This window comes from Haliotis rufescens, unplaced genomic scaffold (genome assembly GCF_023055435.1).
Source record: "Haliotis rufescens isolate VD_foot unplaced genomic scaffold, xgHalRufe1.0.p SCAF_64, whole genome shotgun sequence".
Lineage (NCBI taxonomy): Eukaryota > Metazoa > Mollusca > Gastropoda > Lepetellida > Haliotidae > Haliotis > Haliotis rufescens.
In genome coordinates this window covers 169898-191120 of record NW_025964355.1, presented here as the reverse complement: position 1 = coordinate 191120, position 21223 = coordinate 169898, and the positions used below count along the sequence as shown (strand labels likewise).

Below are 21223 nucleotides of genomic sequence, written 5' to 3'. Positions count from 1 at the left end.
TGTTAACAGCGGCCATCACAGTCTCTGTTTAGCATTTAGCATTTAGGATTAAATATATAAAAATACATTTCGGTTTTGATGTGCTTATGAAAACGGAATAACTTTCCTCAAAACGAAGTAGAAACAGGGTGATACACAGATGATACATACATGTAAGGAAGAGAATTTATGGATGGTAACTTTATTATGAGGAACACAATGTTTCGAAGTTATATTTACTCCTTCATCGGGTGAAGGAGTAAGAATACACTCCGAAACATTGTGTTCCCCAAATTAAAGATGTCTTCCTTATGTGTTGAACTTGTAAATGATTTTCAAAGATATGATACATAGACGGTTTTAAAATGTTAGGTCAAATACTGTGTTGGTTATCTGTTCCACATAGTGGTAAGTTGTAAGATGAGTTTTTGCTCGTTAATCAGACAAACTACTGCTACACTTGATTTGTGCAAAAGTTGGTGCACGTATACACATGTCGAGTGTCTCAGATACGCGGGGTCTGCTTACTTACTTACTTAAATTTGGACTTTAACGTGCGCTTTCCGACACATGCGTAATTCGCTCACGGGCCCGCCAGGCCATTTAGTGTTTGGTCGAAAAGGGTATGTCCGAGAAGGTGGGGCAACCTAGGGGGGCTTTTAGGGTTGTTTACTTAATTTGGATAACAAATTTGGAATTTTGAAATATGCCATGCAAAAGGTGGAGGGGGGACTAAATGTAGTTTTAGCAGTTGTAGTTCTAAGTATGTTTTTGTAGGTTTAGAATTTTAAGGTTTATTGGCAGCTTTTTTGTTGTACTTTGTTAGATGCGGCCGAGTAGGCCTGTTTTGATTAGATATATGCCTAGTGCTTTATAGGTTTGTAAGTCATTTAGGGTGTTTAGTACCGTTGCTAGTGTCATTTGATTGTTGCAGTTTAGTGTGGATTGGAGTTTTGTTCTATGTTGCTGGTACTGTGTGCAATATAGTATTACGTGTTCAGGATTTTCTATGGGGTTTCTATAAGTTGCAGTGGGGACATTTCCAGGATTGGTGTTTTTTTAATTTGGTGTAGGTGGGAGTTTAACTTAGTGTGGCCTGTTTGTAGTTTAGTTATTTCTGATAGTTATTTTGCCACTTTTGTATTACTTTTAATTTATTTTTTTTACATTGGTAGGTTGATGCTTAATTCTTCTTATTTTAGTGCTGATTTGGCTGCTTTGTCTGCGTGTTCGTTGCCAAACACTCAAACGTGGGCAGGGATCCGTACTATTTCTCTGTCTTTACCTAGTTTACGTAGATTGTTGACGCTTTTAATTATCTGTTGTATTAGTTTTGGGCGCTTTTTGTGTTTTAGTTTGTTTATAGCCTGGAGCCCACTTAATGAATCTGAAAGGATAAGGGTTTTTGGTGGCGGGGTCTGCAGATATAGTTGTGATTTGATGAATTCATTTGAAAGCGAACCAGACTGCAGCATTATTCACAATGAATATACTCGGAATATCTACTCCAATAAAAAGAGCACCCCACAGTTTATTATGTAACTTATAGCGAGACAACTCGGATAGTTAATTACAGGTTACAGGCCGGCAACGCCACATTTCGAAAATAGATAGCCCAAATTGATGTGGCGCTCCCGGCAATGGTTATGGTTGCGTGATTGTATAATGTGGCTCTCACGGCTATGCTGTCAAAACATGCTTTGTGATTCTAACAGGTTACCGTATATAACAAAACAAGTCTTGTTTTCTCATTTCTTATTAAACAAGGATATATATTGAATAGCATATGAATATCATAATGGATCATAACTGCATCGCTCTCTCCATCAGTGTAGCCTTAAAGGCATCAACCTCAAACTCGAATGGTTGTGGGTCGTGGGAGTGACCCATGATCTCAATGGCGTGGGGCGACTCACCCAGAGTTGTGATCCTTGCAGTGCACTCCTTGACAATACAGGACCAGTATCTTCTATCACCACGACTGCTCTTACACCGAAACTTAAAGCCATCATAGTATAAATGTACGCCTCCTCTGACACTTTCAATGAACTTTATTTGAACTTGTGCGTTTGCCATGGTTATGATATGGAGTGAACACGACATCACTGAAATATGTTATGAATAACAGGATGAACTCAATGTCAATTAAGACGGCCTTTGATCTCTAAAGAACACCACGCTTAGTAATTTAAATGTGAGATACTCATTTAAAGGTATCTCTAAAGAACACCACGCTTCGTAATTTAAATGTGAGATACTCATTTAAAGGTATCTCTAAAGAACACCACGCTTCGTAATTTAAATGTGAGATACTCATTTAAAGGTATCTCTAAAGAACACCACGCTTAGTAATTTAAATGTGGGACACTCATTTAAAGGTATCGGTAATCGGATTAATTAATTACCCGCTAGAATAGGTGAAATGCACTCAGCTGGAAATGTGACCCTACCGGCAATAGCCATTTCTGAAATGTGGCGCTCCCGGCTAGACACCTAATTACATTGTCTTCTCACAATGCTAAGCAGGTGCACGAAATAACAGGAAGAGTCATGCGTTATATAACATCATAAACGTGGAGGGTGAAATCCACCTTCCATCAAATTGTATTCATTAGGAGTAGGGTAGATTCAGCTGTGCAGGCAATTGAATAGTAGCGTTAACCAGAGGCATTTAAGACGTTTTTACATTTAAGAACATATGTAATACTCATGGTCATTAGGACGGAAGCGCAACAGATATGAACGATGTCGATAGGTTTGTGCGAGGATCAAGGATTACCATCTATTTGCGACACAAGATCTATACTGTATTTTTCAGTGAATATTTGTACGTGGGCCTATGGCCTTTATAATGAAAAATAAAGAATTGAATTGAAATAAAAAATTGAATTGAATTGACACAAGATCATATTTCTTCGTCAGCAACATCTCACATATCCTGTGGTATCGTGTTTGCTTAGAATATAGAACAATGACTTCAAACACATTACACTATGCAGTCATTTTGTCGTCTTGTTCTTAACATTCCTTCACTGAAATGGGACTGCTACGCAGTATTTAATGAACTTGTTACGTTGGATTCGAGACCAGAGAACATGTTATGTATCGATACTGGTTGTTTATTAATGTTCACTAAAGGAGGGAGGGCTACAATTGACAAGGACCTCTTGGCTACAGGTCATGAAAATATGTTTCTCATGTCGTTGTGTTTAGTTATACGTGTGCGCCTTCACTAATGAAGTAAGTGAATAATAAGAAGACGAGATAACATGTACCTGTATCATCCATCACACAAAACAATGTAGGTATGGTTTGACACTGTTTTATAACGTTTTGTAAAACGTACGGATAGGACAGCACAAGCGAGTGCTGGCTTCTGTTGCTGCCTCTCCGAAGATCTGAATAAAAAGGTTATCATACACATTGCCACATATTACGTTCTAAAATAAGCATTTACAACGCGGGATTGTTGGCTCATTTTTTATGTACCACACCATATATTTAAGGAGTGTAGGACATTTCCCCCACACTGACAGTCCCCTACTCGGACAATATCCCGTACTGACATTTCCTCACATTGAATATATTAATAATTTATATTACAGTTTCATTTACAGTTTGACAAACTATTGTAATATAAATATGAAAAGTCATCATCACATGTTAAGTTCACTACATGTCACCAGCTGGAAGTGACATGAGAAATAGATTTTACTCTTTGTTCAGCTGTCCTTCATTTACGGACACATTTGACAAAAAAATGCACAAACTGGTTGAGTGACCTCTTTTCATCAGGTTGAAAGGATTACCCACAGAGAAAGAAAGGATTAGAAATCGACATGCTATTACGCATTCACTACCAACGTCCTCTAATATTAAACTGATACCCTTGGTATCCCCTAATGAGATCATGTATACTTTGTCACACCCGGTAATTGTTAAGATCACAAATCCTATCTATAGCCAGGCAGTCTATACATGTTTCCAATATCCTGAAAGATATCCTGAGACGCCTCCAAATGTCCACTTCATATTTCTTACAAAAAGTGATATTCTACAGCAGTAACAGTTGAAGGCTAGTCCACAAATACCATCGCATCAATTGTTACGGAGTGGTGACCAGCATTCGTATATGCAAAAAATTGCAAAAATCAAACTGCCGGGGATAGAATGCACTTTAAAGCGAGCTGCAATCTTCTTTCGGATATTAGATATTCGTTATGGAGATATTCATAATAATAAAAATTATTATCGAAATAAATCAACTAAATTATCATTTTTAAACTCTTAAATATTCTAGATTATGTCCCTAACTTACGTTTAGCATCCGACAGTTATAGTTATAGTTCACCCAATATGCTGCTGACAAGACAATAATATTTGAATGCGCCCCGGATTTAATCGGAGCATATGTTAACGTTGTATAGAGGTCTGACGTAAATTGACTATCGCCTGTCTGTAAAGTGTGACCCTCATGACGCCCTCATTTATTGTCACTGTCTTACTTAAACCATTCGAGTGACTCCGGTTTTCATTTCGTGTGACGGTGAGGCATTAAAACATTCTTACACCCCTCACGTACTTTGATTCGTCTCGATAAACATATCAATACAAAGCTTATGTAATCGGTAACGATGTAGTCTCACTAACAGAACTAACAGACGGGCGCGAAGCTTTAGTGACAATACCCTTATTACATCATGATATACATGACGATGAATGAGCGGCGACAGTCGGTTCAAATGTGTGCCTTTGTTGTCTATGCGTACGCTTATAGCACCTGGTCGTGTTTAAAGAAAGTTAACATTTTAGATATAATGGAGGGTTTACTGCCGCTACGCCCGAACGTAACGGTTGTCACAAGCATGATGATCATGTCAAGGATACATAAGCGATTATTCAAATACGAATGTACATATGTTCTAAATAAGCACATTTACAAGCAAACATAATTTGACACAGTGTCATGATATTGCTGAATGGTTGCTTGGCCACCCATGGCAGGTGTTGGGTGGTCTGCAGGGCGTTATCAGGCGCCCTGTTTTTTTTCTTTTCTTCTCAGCTGCATGACCAGGGTTTCTGTAGCTTTTTGTTCCGTCTATTAATGCGTGTCTGATCGAACCCCGCTTACTTTTATTAGAATGCAAGCCTTCGACCTGGCTGGTTGTTTGGGATCCTGTGGAGCTGAAACCTCTGCTCACCATCGTGAGCTTCGCTCACTTGCCTGTGAGACGGCCCCTATAATCCTCTATTGTTTTACCAATCATCACGCTTCATTGGCTATCGTTTTACAAAAACGCTTTTCGCAATAGAGTAATTTAATTTTCTTTTGACACTGTTTCTTATAAATATTCCCTGGATAGAGAAGATATTGGCGACGTGGGTTCCATGCATCGTTTGATATTTGTAAACAATTCAATTCATTAATTTGAGCTCGAACATATGTTTAAGAAGGTAGGAGAGGCTCTGATTACTCGCGAGTGTGTTATCGGATATGTCCAATTGGCTTGTTATAAGCTATATTTCAAGCGTCTATACTGACTGCAATAACACCCGCCAAATATTTAATATGCTACAGTTTCATAATAAAAGCGACACAATCCTTTCCATATTCAAAACAAAATCATTGCTAAAAGCATTCCGACTGTATCGTGAGCATGTGTTTATAAATCACTATCAAATAGTGAGGGTATCGGGCGTTCGTGAAATGTTAATTCCATGTAAGTGGAAAATAATACAACATAATCGTCACCTACCATCCAAGATAATATTTCCCCCGGGCCCCTTTCAAGGATGTTCTTTTAAACACATACATGCGTATCTAAAGAAAGAAGTCTGTGTATTGCTTTAATAATAATATTGCATATATTTAAGACAAAGCCCGTACGTTATATACCTACATTAAATTGACACTTTTGCTACGTACACGTGTTACAAAATGAACCCGTTAGACCACTTAAGAAATTGATTTATGAAATTGCGAAATGTCCGCGTCCAACGGGTCGATGAGTATGTGAACCAACTATTCAATTATCTGTTTTAGAACATTGAAATGTTTCAACACTGACAACAGGTATAATAAGTGAATAGTTAGAAGGGGCACTACTTATCAGAACAAATCACTGAAATCAGTGAGTGAGTGGTGTCTAGCCGGGAGAGCCACATTTCAGAAATGGCTATTGCCGGTAGAGCCACATTTTCAGCTGAGTGCATTTCACCTATTCTAGCGGGTAATTACTTAATCCGATTACCGATACCTTTATATGAGTGTCCCACATTTAAATTATTAAGCGTGGTGTTCTTTAGAGATACCTTTAAATGAGTGTCCCACATTTAAATTATTAAGCGTGGTGTTCTATAATGTAATTCAGAGACATTACGCATGCCTGCACACTTTGACGAAAACAACTGCACATACACAGCCCGGATGTGATGCAGTGAGGCTGCAACGTTCCCACAACTACTTGTGTGCAACGACTTCGGTATGTGCTACCCCCCAGAGATAACATTAACATACACACTTAAACTCACGATAAACTCATAGACACCAACAGGCATTTATCATGAAACATACAACTGCGCAGTTGGTGATCATGAAACGTAAACGATACCCAAAATTGTTTAAGCTGAAAACGCCCAGCCGACAGGTAGCAAACAAAGTAACGATTTAAGCTTATTTCTCAGAAAAAACACCTGTTTGTGCCAAACAGGACTGATTTACATTGTTAGGTAACGTATATACATACCGGGTTTGAGCCGAGAGCTGCCCAAAGCTGGGCCATGTTGCCGGGTCCCACAGATGCTCTATGCTGAGGTGGTTGGTTGGTTTGTTGTTTAACGCCGCACTCAGCAATATTCCGGTCTGTAAATAATCGAATCTGGACCAGACAATCCAGGGAGTAATATCATGAGCATCGATCCACGCCATTAGGATCGATGACATGCATCAACTAAGTCAGCGAGCCTGACCACCCGATCCCGTTAGTCGCCTCTTACGACAAGCATAAAGTGACTGCCTTCATGGACTACGTGACAACCAGTTGGGTTCAAGGAGGGGCCTTCATGCCAGAGATTTTGAACCATTTCGAAAACCAAGGCCACCGTACCAACAATCACCTTGAAGTGTGGCACAACAAGATAAAGAAACTTGCCAAGAAGTGCCACTCGAACATCTACGAGGTAGTGAAGCTATTTCAGCGAGAGCAGTCACTCAAAGCGGTTGCAGTCCTGAGACTCTCTCACCAGTGGTCAGAACCTTCACGAAGAAAGAAGTACAAGGCAATCGATGCACGTATTGCGTCCCTCAAGATCCAGCTCCTGAACCAACACCTGAGTGAGATGGAATATGCTGACCACGTGGGCGACCTCCTTCATCTGCAGTAATGACATTAAATCCATTATGATATTCATATGCTATTCATATTCATCAATGTAAAATTTTGATGAATATGTTATCCTTGTTGAATAAAAAATGAGAAAACAAGACTTGTTTTGTTATATACGGTAACCTGTTAGAATCACAAAGCATGTTTTGACAGCATAGCCGCGAGAGCCACATTATACAATCACGCAACCATAACCATTGCCGCGAGAGCCACATCAATTTGGGCTATCTATTTTCGAAATGTGGCTTTGCCGGCCTGTAACCGAGTGAGTTGGGTTAATGCCGCTAATCTCTAGCTTCTTCTCGGCAGTCTGACATTGGCCGCTTGGGCACACTAGCTGCCGTGAGTCGATTTTGCTCGCTAACGCAACTGAGCGTGACAAGAGACTGGGCTACCGTCTGCAAGGACAGCTAAATAAACTTGAAGGCAATATTTGTTTTACGCATTTTTCAACACTGATTCAACCGTGATCTATGAAGATTTGGACAAAGGGCGCATGTTAATAAATTTCTTCAGCCTAAATAAACAGACAAAAAGCACGACAAAAGCTCATCGGATGTCGTTATTTGGAAATACCCCTGGTGGTTATAGTTTATAATAAGAAAAGTATCCCTGCAGTGAAAGCATTTTCGAATTTCGGATTGCGTGGGTAAACTACTCCCTTGTTGTCATCCATGTTTTCTGGTATAACCCTACACTTGTGTATTTGTCGTCATTCAATTGATGCTCAGTTAATTTATTACAGGTATAATTACTGGAGGCACCACTCAGATGGTTACAGCCCGGCAAAGCCACATTTCGAAAATAGATAGCCCAAATTGATGTGGCTCTCGCGGCAATGGTTATGGTTGCGTGATTGTATAATGTGGCTCTCGCGGCTATGCTGTGAAAACATGCTTTGTGATTCTAGAATAGGTGAAATGCACTCAGCTGAAAATGTGGCTCTACCGGCAATAGCCATTTCTGAAATGTGGCTCTCCCGGCTAGACACCGTAATGTGTATATGTATAAATGACTACACTTATACCGCATATTCTGCAACAGACTATAATTAATCACCTTATTATTGTCTCTCCATTTACCATGACCGACTGCACTAATACCCTTTTAACAGTGGACACCGATTTCAGTATACATGTAGGCTTTTTGTTCAAAAAGGAATATGCAGGAAATTATATGTAACAATTAACTGTGTACTAATTACATGTTTGAATGTTATCAGATTTGCGTTCTGAGATACAGTGATGTAAGCATCTTGTACAATTAACAATACATGTATATAATAAAATACAAAACTCTCTGCCGGAATTTTTTGTGGAAATCATTTGATCAAGTTAAAATGACTGCGTGACAAGACGAATCAACTATTTATACCCGATAAAAGAAACTGCCTTATTTTAGGAACAGTGCTATTACAGGACATTTGAAATTTTTAACAAGCAGATACATTAGAGACAGTGACTAGACTACATGTACGTAATCCGTATCAATCAAAGGTGTAAAAAAACTGAAAATCATATCTGTCGGAGACCTACCAAATTACCAAGTTTTATCATTACTATATTTATTACAATGCAAATACTTTAGTGATACATTTTTCAGAGGAGAGGGCATACAAACAAGTATATTGCTTCCATGTGTGAATGCAGGTTGTACTTGGCATCTCAGTTCTCAGTTTCATTCCGGTTGTATATCTGAATTTGTATATGGAACCATGCGTACAGCATGACAATTACATGCTATTCGTCTGTCTACAACACACATAACACGGTCAAACAATTTTGGGCACCGCTTTTGCAAGTTATTTAGTACAATAATGTTTAATTAAAATCTATTTCAATTTGTTTTCACCATTTTCCCTATTGGCAGTCGTTGTTGCGTGCGTCACTAGGTAATTAGTACGGCATTGACCTTGTTGATTGTTACTATACTTTGAGGATTTCTGTGGCCAGTGGCGGACGTAATTCAAACTCCTTCCACACTGACATCGCATCAAATATATTTGTGTACCGATTACATAACTCTTATGGACAGGGTGGGGTGGTAGTTCACCGGACGACACTGTGTATATTGGGAGGCTCCTTTGATACCTCCTCCAAACATACGTTTATTGAATGACCCCATTAAACGATGATAAACATCTTGATGAATATATCAAGGCACTTATTCATCTTTCATAAACATTTGTTTGTCTTTGTGCTTAATATATCCACATATCAACGAACATTTGTAAAACATGTATCCACAAAAAAATAAACATTTTCAGGCTAGGTGTTTGCCCAAAGCAACACCTGCATAACTGTTTATTCACGCGTGGTGTGGTAGATCGTAATTGACCGACAGCAGGTATTGTAGAATCACTTGTAAATAACGCCGACACTGTAATTAGATACAACGTTTAATTTGATTTTGACAGCACGGGCCAAGTCGGACTGAACACTTCTGACTTGGATTTTCTTAAGAAAATACGGTGAAAGTGCTTCACTTTGAGCCCCTTGTTTTCTTTAAATACGATGTACCGTGGCATTATAAAGTGGTATATAGGTAGATATAATACTAATCTATAGATATAACATATTTGAAGATACATCTGTGCGGTTTAAAGTCGATTGTGTCACAATATTCACTCACGTTTTCCTCAATCGCATTGAAACATAATTCTCCACTGGTCAGTTCGACACCGCATGTTATTAAATAATTATTTCGAGATTTCGTTAGAATGTAAGATATTCAGCCAAACGTTATGCAATAAAAGACGAATAGTTTTTTTCATTAAAATACGCGCACGCGTACCTGTATATTTCATACCTAGTGTCACGTAATTGCCCAGTGTGATGTATCAACGGGGCTAACTAAACTTTAATGTTGTGGAAAATAACTCCAATGAATTGGAGTACACGCACATGGATTCGTATGATAAACTGTCAAAACGTTTTGAGAGGTAAGGCCGGGTTCATTAAAGATCGCTACAAATTGTAAAACAGGTGAAATTTGTAGAACTTCTATAAAGGAAACATCCAATCAAATGCCCTTTTTAAATAGTAATATAATGATATAATATAAAGTATATTTAACACGATACGATATACTTTGCACACGGTTAGTTCATCTGTGAGGTTTAAGTTGATTTTTACAGCCCGGGCCAAGTCGGACTGAACACTTCTGACAGAGATTTTCTTAACAAATTACAATAAAAATGCTTCACTTTGAGCCCCTTGTTTTCTTTAAATACGATGTACCGTGACATTATAAAGTGGTATACAGGTAGATTAAATACTAATCTATAGATGTAAGGACATTTGATGATACATCTGTGTGTTTAAAGTAGATTTTGACCGCCCGGGCCAAGTCGGACCCAACACAAGCCAAACACTTCTGATAGAGACTATGTTGAGAATGTAAAGGGAAAATGCTTCACTTTGAGCCCCTTGTTTTCTCTAAATACCGCGATCTGAGACACTATAATGTGGTATTTAGGTAGATATAATACTAATCTATAGATGTGAACCCATTTGATGATACATCTGTGAGGTTAAAGTTGATTTTGACAGCCCGGGCCAAGTCGGACCGAACACTTCTGACATAGATTTTCTTAAGAAAATACAATAAAAATGCTTCACTTTGAGCCCCTTGTTTTCTTTCAATACGATGTACCGTGACATTATAAAGTGGTATATAGGTAGATTAAATACTAATCTATAGATGTAAGGACATTTGATGATACATCTGTGTGTTTAAAGTAGATTTTGACCGCCCGGGCCAAGTCGGACCCAACACAAGCCAAACACTTCTGATAGAGACTATGTTGAGAATGTAAAGGGAAAAGGGCTTCACTTTGAGCCCCTTGTTTTCTCTAAATACCGCGATCTGAGACACAATAAAGTGGTATTTAGGTAGATATAATACTAATCTATAGATGTGAATCCATTTGATGATACATCTGTGAGGTTAAAGTTGATTTTGACAGCCCGGGCCAAGTCGGACCGAACACTTGTGTGACTGTTGAGAGTATAGGGAGAAGACGTCTACTTTAACCAACGTGTCTGCTTTAAATACGACGAACAGTGACATTATAAAGTGGTATTTATTGAGATATAATACGTTCCTATAAATATAAACGCTATGCTGACAGATGGAAATTTGTATCACGATAGCTAGAAGTATTTGATACGTTTTAATTCTTATTTCGGTTAACGATTGCTCTTTTACAGGTTAGCTAGATCAGCGACGCTTACACACAGCTCCACTTTCTGGTTTTCAAGCGATTTACTCCGAATTACTTAATTATGGTGCACTTTTTTGTTTGGTGATTGTTCATTCATGTCATGTGTTTATATTGCATCAATTATATGAAGGTATGATCGCCGATAATGAAGTCATTAGCCAATAACACTTTGGACCGTCTTGGCCCGGCCCGACGTTTAGGCAATGCCCTGTACATGTATATTTTTTGTGGATACATGTATTACATATTTTCGTTGATATGTGGATATATAAAGCACAAAGGCACAAAAAGTTTATGAAAGATGAATTGGTGCCTTGATATATATATTCAACGAGAACGAATCTTGTATTTTCTCCGCGATCCTGATGTGTATCATCGTTTAATGGGTCATTCATTAAAAGTATGTTGTGAGGCGATATTAAAGGAGCCGCTCAATTTACACAGTGTCGTCCATTTCGCGTGAACTACCACCCTACCCTGTCAGTAAGAGTTATGTAATCGGTACACAAATATATTTGGTGCGATGTCAGTGTGGAAGGAGTTTGAATTACGTCCGCCACTGGCCACAGAAATCCTCAAAGTAGAGTAACAATCAACAAGGCCAATGCCGTACTAATAACCTAGTGACTCACGTAACAACGGCTGTCAATCTGTCTGCTACAGCTACCATACCATCATCCCTGTCACAACTGGCGTATTAACGACTTGTTCAAAATATTAATTGTAGAAACGTCGTTAACAGACTAAAGTACGTCGTATTCAGTCCTCAACTGGATGTTACCTTCCTTATATCATCTAACAGCCCTGTTTGTGAAAATATGTACTAGACATAAGATTTAAAGACTAATTAAATCAATTGTAAGACCGCATAGACCATTAAACCGAATAAAATATGTCTTGGTATCATCTCTTGTGTATTAGATGATGGTAATGACCTGAAATGTTATAACGTTAGATTAAGAAGGAGAAACACTGAAGTGTTTTACAATACTTGGAAACATGAGCAATAAGATGTAGCAGCATAAACATGCATGGAATAGGGAAAATGGTGCAAACAAATTGAAAAGGATTTTAATACAAAATTATTAAACTAAATAAGTTGCCTGAACAGAAGGGGTACCCAAACTTGTTTGACAGTTATTCGTGTGTTGTAGACAGTCGAATGGGACTCATGTGTGTACGTAGGGTACGCATATCTATTGCCAGTTTTAGTACTCATACACTTTCTCTTTTTGTGTTGATATGATTTCTATTTTCGTACATGATATGATTTCATTTTTATCTTTGGCTGCTATGTTTATATATGTTCGAGTAGCCGTCTGTCCCTCATAAACTGACATTGTTCTGCCTCGCTATTGCATCTCTTCACTACAGGAGATCTACAGCATATAGGGGATCTAACTGCAATTCTTGTTTTAACCAAGCCCGGGTTTGACATTCCAGTAACTTGATTCAGGTTGATTGCAAGATATGCATACCTCGTCATAGTGATTGTTGTGATTGTTTTGTTTGTTTGTTAGTTGTATAACGCCGCACTTAGCAATATTTGGTGTCTAGCCGGGAGAGCCACATTTCAGAAATGGCTATTGCCGGTAGAGCCACATTTTCAGCTGAGTGCATTTCACCTATTCTAGCGGGTAATTAATTAATCCGATTACCGATACCTTTAAATGAGTGTCCCACCGGGAGAGCCACATTTCAGAAATGGCTATTGCCGGTAGAGCCACATTTTCAGCTGAGTGCATTTCACCTATTCTAGCGGGTAATTAATTAATCCGATTACCGATACCTTTAAATGAGTGTCCCACATTTAAATTACTAAGCGTGGTGTTCTTTAGAGATCAAAGGCGGTCTTACTTGATATTGAGTTCATCCTGTTATTCATAACATATTTAAGTGACGTCGTGTTCACTCCACACCAGAACCATGGCAAACGCACAAGTTCAAATAAAGTTCATTGAAAGTGTCAGAGGAGGCGTACATTTGTACTATGATGGCTTTAAGTTTCGGTCTAAGAGCAGTCGTGGTGAAAAAAAGATACTGGTCCTGTATTGTCAAGGAGTGAACTGCAAGGATCACAACTCTGGGTGAGTTGCTCCACGCCATTGAGATCATGGGTCACTCCCACGACCCACTACCATTCGAGTTTGAGGTTGATGCCTTTAAGGCTAGACTGATGGAGAGAGCGAGGACAAAAACGACACCTATACACTATCTACGGAGAGGAGATATCTAGACTACGCCAACATCACAACATCGTCTCAGGTGACCTCCTGAAGCCCTGAAGTCTCTCACCACTATCCTCTACCGCCAGAGACACAAAGACCTTGCCCCGCCTTCCTGACAGCAGACCCCAGATCCAGCTGGAGGAGAAGTACTCCCAGACTGAAGGAGGCGACCAGTTCCTACACCGTGTTAGTGACGACATCCTCATCTTCACTACAGACAAGAACATTGAACATTTGTATACTGCAGACATTGTATTTTGTGATGGTACATTTTATGCCTGTCCCAAGTTGTTTGATCAGATTTATTGTTTACATGCTGAGGTGTCTGGCCATATGTATCCATTAGTTTACTGTTTGTTGTCCAAACTGACAAAAGAGTGTTATGTCAACATGTTTCAGTACCTATGCGATTTTGCTAGTAGAGGAGGTCTAGAGTTTGCCCCACTTACAATTCAGTTGGACTTTGAACGTGCAGCTCACAATGCCGTGACTGATGTTTTTCCTGGGACATTAGTTAGAGGGTGTTTCTTTTACTTCACCCAATGTATCTGGAGGAGGGTGCAGAAAGAAGGTCTGGTGATGGACTATAAGGAAGATGAGGAGGTGAAGAAGCTGGTGAGAAGAGCTGCTGCCCTCCCTCTAGTAGCTCGTGTGGTTTGATGCCATTGCTGACTCTCCTGCTGGCCCTAAAGTGACTGCCTTCATGGACTACGTGACAACCAGTTGGGTTCAAGGAGGGGCCTTCATGCCAGAGATGTTGAACCATTTCGAAAACAAAGGCCACCGTACCAACAATCACCTGGAAGGGTGGCACAACAAGATAAAGAAACTTGCCAAGAAGTGCCACCCGACGATCTACGAGGTAGTGAAGCTATTTCAGCGAGAGCAGTCACTCAAAGAGGTTACAGTCCTGAGACTCTCTCACCAGTGGTCAGAACCTTCACGAAGAAAGAAGTACAAGGCAATCGATGCACGTATTGCGTCCCTCAAGATCCAGCTCCTGAACCAACACTTGAGTAAGATGGAATATGCTGACCACGTGGGCGACCCCCTTTCTTCTGCACTAATGACATTAAATCCATTATGCTATTCATATTCATCAATGTAAAGTTTTGATGAATATGTAACTGTTATCCTTGTTGAATAAAAAATGAGAAAACAAGACTTGTTTTGTTATGTACGGCAACCTGTTAGAATCACAAAGCATGTTTTGACAGCATAGCCGCGAGAGCCACATTATACAATCACGCAACCATAACCATTGCCGCGAGAGCCACATCAATTTGGGCTATCTATTTTCGAAATGTGGCTTTGCCGGGCTGTAACCCACATTACACATATACAGATGAAATACACGACATGATACAGTGCAAGAACAAATAAAGATACGGTTTCTATTAAAAATATTTTTTCGATTATGGATTTAAATAGCATGTTTAAATTTTCAGGCCAACACGGTTGAGATACAGCATCGGCATACTCAACTGGAGTTGTTTTCTGCCGGTCGTAAGTTCTTGGTTTGACTGAGCACACTTGTGTCGGTGTTGCGATATTTTCTTCTCTTTGTTGGCAGCCTGCCACCGGCCTGAATTTTGAGAAAGGTCTCAGCATGGGACTGTTAATTTCTTCTTAATGATGTCTACAAGCTTAAAAACTTGTAGATGTTGGGGCGGTTAGGACCAAATTTATTTTTAGATCAGAGTGTTAGTTGTCCTGGAACCCACAGTGTCAAACAGGTTCTGCACAATACGTCCATCAGATTCTACCGTTCAGCAACATTGTCACTGAATTTCAGAACTCTGCATGATATAACACTGCAAACACGAAAACGTCGTTTTTTCCGTATATGGTCATTGGACGGAAAAACGACGTTATTTGGACGTTTTCAAACCATCGTTTTTCCGTCCAAATAACGTCGTTATTTGACATCGGAATTTACTGGGAGAGAACGATACCGTTAAGCTCCTCCCTTTCGTGATTGACATTGTCAATCAAGCAACAGCGACTACCGGTATTTCTACTTCTCAGATTTCATTGGTCAGTACTCGCGTGTTAGATTAAAGGCCCGCGTTTGACGCTGCACTCGAAGCGCTTAGCGGAAGAACAGAAATCAATCGTTCTGCGCATGCGGATTATTTAATGCCTTGACCAAATTTTCCGTTCTGTGCATGCGCGATTTCGCGTATTGTTTCCTAGATTTAATGTCCCCACTATTTGACAATGATTCATAAACACAGTCACCTGAAGGTTCGGAATCGTAACGAGTAACTCCATTCAAATTGAAGAGGATCCCCAGTGATATGGGAGATTCCAAGATGAAACTATTCTATGGCTATCTAGGCTGCCACCCAAACCGATCTAAACGGGACCCGATAGCTTATTGTATGGTATATAGTCATATGGAAGTGGACAAGAACTATACATTGTATTCCGGCCGATTGTTCTTGCATTTACTTATAAGTCAGGAAAATGGACTTAAAAGGGGAGTTGTTGAATGTAATTATTTTAATTATTAAATGTTGCCTATACACTAATCTGGACGAACTTCTCATTGTTCTGTTTATGTCATCCTATATATTATTAGTATGTTACCGTTCTAAAGTCAACCTCTCACATAACATTATATTGTTCATAGTATCAAAGTTTAATCAACAATATCAAGAGCAGCGATTTAAACCACTGAAACACCCAAACACAAGGTCGTTATCAAGCGCTAGTGCAGACGTGATGCATCGTAAAAACTGTATCGTGATGTCTTCAGAAATAAAAAAAATATATAGTACGGCTAACGCCGACTCACCGGTGGAACGAAGACAATATCGCTAATACAGATATAACGTATTTGAATGTTAATACTAAAGACAAACAATAATTATTTTTGCAGTGACGATATAACACTTATACACGTTTATTGGTAACTTTCATCAGTTTTGCTCTTCATTTTAATAACTTTGTTTTCACATATATATGTAGCAATACCCGACAAGCATGTCATACATAATTATGGGGCAGTTTTCAATCTTGTACTGACTTACTCTGGTGTTAATGAGCGAAGTTTATTGGCTTGTGTGTAAAACCCCGTTTTTCTGGTAATCCTATTATTACTTAGTTTATTTTTATCTAATGACACCCTGTTCTCTGGATCATGGCTCCGTGACTATCCATAACAATTAAGATGAACATTCAGTTCAAGTAAATGAATGAGTTTGTTTTGAAGCTACAGTCAGTCAAAAAACCAATGCTGTGACGTTTGATAACACACTTCTACCAGGTCGAACATCGTGGATCCTCATTTTCTGCCTAAAGAGAATCATAGTTCATATGCTAATCCATCTGCGAATACCCTCCTACTCAAGATGACCTTACTTGTTGCTGAATCTATCATCTATCCCCCCAATCTCACCCCCACGCCCCCCCCCCACGCCCCCACCCCAACACGCACGCACGCACGCACGCACGCACGCACGCACGCAAACATGCACACACACACACGCACACGCACACACACACACATACACACAAACAACGGACCTAAATAACCTGGACAGGAAATACTGCTGATAGCCTCTAGTCAACTCAGCCGCGCCACCGCAGAATGTTCGTCCAACTCTGCAGGGGGCATTTTCAGTGGCTTCAAACGCGCTGAAATGTTTTCGCCTTGCATCCAAGATGGTGGACAAGTGAAATTGTATGACATTTGGCTATTTTAGGTCCTATCTCTTTTTTTATTACCCAATAAAGTCAATTCATAGTTACACGGTTGTGAAGAAGCTTACAACTTTATAAAACTTATTCATCTCATTCCAAAAAAGCTACTCGCGCTCACATAAAGTTGTAGTTATTATGTCACTGTTTTATTTCTTTAAAAATATATTACATGTTCATCAATAACAATTAAGATGAATATTCAATTTCCGATATAAGTAAATGAATAAGTGTGTTTTACGCCACAATCAGTCAAAGACCAACGTTGTCCGGTCTGATGACACACAATCTACCAGGTAGCACATTGTGTACACCCTATCCCCATTGAAATCTCCACTGTGGGTATTCCTGGGGAAGAAAAAGGCCCCATGTACCTAGGAATTTCATCAATACATTCATGCGCGTCATTCTCTGCCTAAAGAAGGTCATATAGTTAACATGCTAATCCAACTCGAACTACCATCCCGCTCAAGATGAACGTTTTATGTAACATCCAACAGGCCCACATTTACACACGCACGCACGCACGCACGCACGCACGCACGCACGCACGCACGCACGCACGCACGCTTTCTTGACAACAAATGTTATAATTGGGATAACACATTCTGAGTAAAGTACAGATTCTCGTACTTTCTTGGGTTGAGTCCCGTCCGGGATTTGAACCCACACTGTGAGTGAGGCACCCAATCGCCAGAACACAAAGTTGGCGATCTAACCCAGCCACCGAACCAAAAATGTTAGTCCAGATGACGTATACTTTGTGTACTCCTCTGACAAGAGAAAAATGGCACGGCTTCTATGGCCGAAAGATTTGAACCAACAATGCCTTTAAGAAAGTGGTCAACAGTAACGCACATTATATTTGGATACCACTTTCTCAGTAAACTACATATTTTTAGGGTGGAGATAATAGACGTTGATGGTTGATTATCAATGGACAAATTAAAGCCAAAACTTAACTTATGAATGATATCGATTGGTGATGGGAAATGGACAAAGGGCAAACGGGAGGCGGGGTAATCAGCGCCAGTTATCTGTTGGCTTCCCTTGTTGCGTTCCCTTCTTTGCTATCTTTTTACTTTTGTTGTTCTTACAGGTACAAATATATGTTCTCTGCCTCATAGCATTTAATAATATTCACCTGATGAAGGAGAAAGTATATATTCCGAAACGCAGTGATCCTCCGTTGACATCCATAAATATTTTTCCTTGTGTGTATCAGTTCTTAATGCCCTTCAAAGACTCAGTCTAGCTTTGTTTTTGAATGTGGTGATATTTGCGTAGAATATAATATGGTCATGCCTATATACATTTGGGTCTTTGTCTGCATAAGCATTTAGACATACAATTTAGAGCTAAGGACATTGCTAATTCTGCAGGAATGAAGTACACGTCAAGCTGTGATATTTATTCATACTTTAGATATTCGTAATGGAGATCTGTAACTGAAGTTTACCGTAATCTTCCGCAACTCTCACCTCCTGACCAGTTGAACGTCTTAGTGCATTCAGATGCCATTATAAAATTCCAGGCTGTCCCTCTTTCTGTGATGTTTTGACGGATGAAATCTATTGCGTTATAATAATCTCTGTTTGCTGATATATAATATGTACATGTTGTAAAATATTTACGATATTTTAAACGTGTAATTCGATGCATATGCAATGCAATGTGAACATAGGTGCGGATGCACGAAGGCGGTTATAGTGATAGTTATACTGCGATGGATGTAGGGGAATGGTAGGGGGGTGTATGTATGTAAGCACGAATACCGATACATGAGGGAGGATATAGTTATAGTTCGATGGATGTTTGGGAATGGTGGGAGGATGGATTATGTATGAAAGCATGCGCATGGATCCATGATGGCTGACGTGGACATAATGGTGGGGAAAGAAGAATGTGATGTGATGTGTGTGTGTGTGTGTGTGTGTGTGTGTGTGTGTGTGTGTGTGTGTGTGTGTGTGTGTGTGTGTGCGTGCGTGCGTGCGTGCGTGCATGTGCGTGCGTGCATGCGTTGTGATACGAGGGTTGGCGAACATGTTGTGAGATGATTGTTTGAGTAGGTTAAGTGGTTGAGGATGTAGCAGGTATGAGTATTGATACATGCAGACTTGGGGTTGGGGAACTGGGTGTGCCTGTACTGAGGTCTTTTGTTTCACTCACTTATAGTGTTTTCTTTCACTCAAATACTGTTTTACGCATTTTAATGACTGAAACTGTAGTGACTCAAAGGTCATACTGGCCGGTCATTCAACATATCTACCCCAACTACATACGTAGCCATTTTTATGGTGTACAATTCTTCTTCTACCTCACTCACACACACACACACACACACACACACACACACACACACACACACACACACACACACACACACACACACACACACACACACACACACACACACACACACACACACACACACACACACACACACACATTAATTGTTTTATTAAATGTATCTTCGAGAGTCAGTAAGAAACTAGAAATAACTGCCTTTGTTCTGTAAACCTCACCAAGTTTCAGCTTTCGCCTCTTCCTTTGTGGACTGAGGTTTCACATTTGTAAAATGATCTCTCTTATCTGTCTGTACCATCAACTTAACTGCCCTCACCCCCTGCAGTTTTCCCGTCCCATATTGCCAAGCAGGTGACCCACAAGGAGGAATACCGCCCTCCCTCAGTCCAGTGATACTGTGCCTAGCACAATATGTTGGGGATACGTAGCCTTGCTGTGGGCAAACATTTTGTAACAATTTGGCAAACTTTGATATGTAAACAGCAAATATAATTCAGTTTATTTCAACAAAAACGGAAAAAATCGGATCCTACTTATTTTGTGGATACCATAACAATAAATCAAGCCAATAGATCGTTTGAGCTGGCATGAATATAAAAGAAATAATTAGCAAGTCGATAGTCATAATTCCCTCTGTTGGTCCCACGTGAAATGTTGTTCATGAATAGAATAGATGGCTGATAGACGTTCGACCGAATAATATCATTTGCTAACTTCAACTGTTCATCTAATTTCCATGAATGTATGTTACATAGTTCATATGTTCATGGGCTTCTTCACTGAATGTGACTACTTCACTTGAGGATAAGTAACATAAATAATTATGATAGTATTGCCATTATTATTCCTTCAGATTATTAAAAAAAAGGTATTATGTTTTCATAGAGAGAAAGAGGTATGGAGACTGTGAGATTATTTTTAGCATCGGAATTGTTAACATAATTATTAAAGATATTATGTTTTGTTTGTTTGTTGTTTAATGCTGCACTCAGCAACGTAAGGATATTAAAACATTACATTTAGGTTCAGTTGTATTTTTATATTTGTATCATTTTGCAAATGTTACAGATACCTGATAAGGGATATAATAATGTATAGTCGCTATTCTTAAAGTAAGAATATGTTAGATTTATCAACCAGAAATATTGCACACAAGAGGATAATCATATTTCATGACACTATTCAACGTCGAAGTCAACGATATTTGTGTTTTTTATTGCTACATGACACGGATACGTCATGGTAAAGCAGTTAGAAATTGGCATTTGATGATATAAGATAGCTACGCGATAAATCGCAAAGAACAAAGAAGGAAGCGATATCTTTTTCACGATAAAACATTTTTCTATCATGACGTCATTTATTGAGATTCGAACATCCACTCGCAACTTGAA

General features: G+C 39.3%; 1 protein-coding gene across 10 annotated transcripts in view; it reads left to right on the top strand.

Moving 5' to 3' along the window:
• Nucleotides 1-21223, top strand: part of LOC124119213 (protein mono-ADP-ribosyltransferase PARP15-like) — a 162804-nt gene that overhangs the window by 3184 nt on the left and 138397 nt on the right. The window lies entirely within an intron of this gene.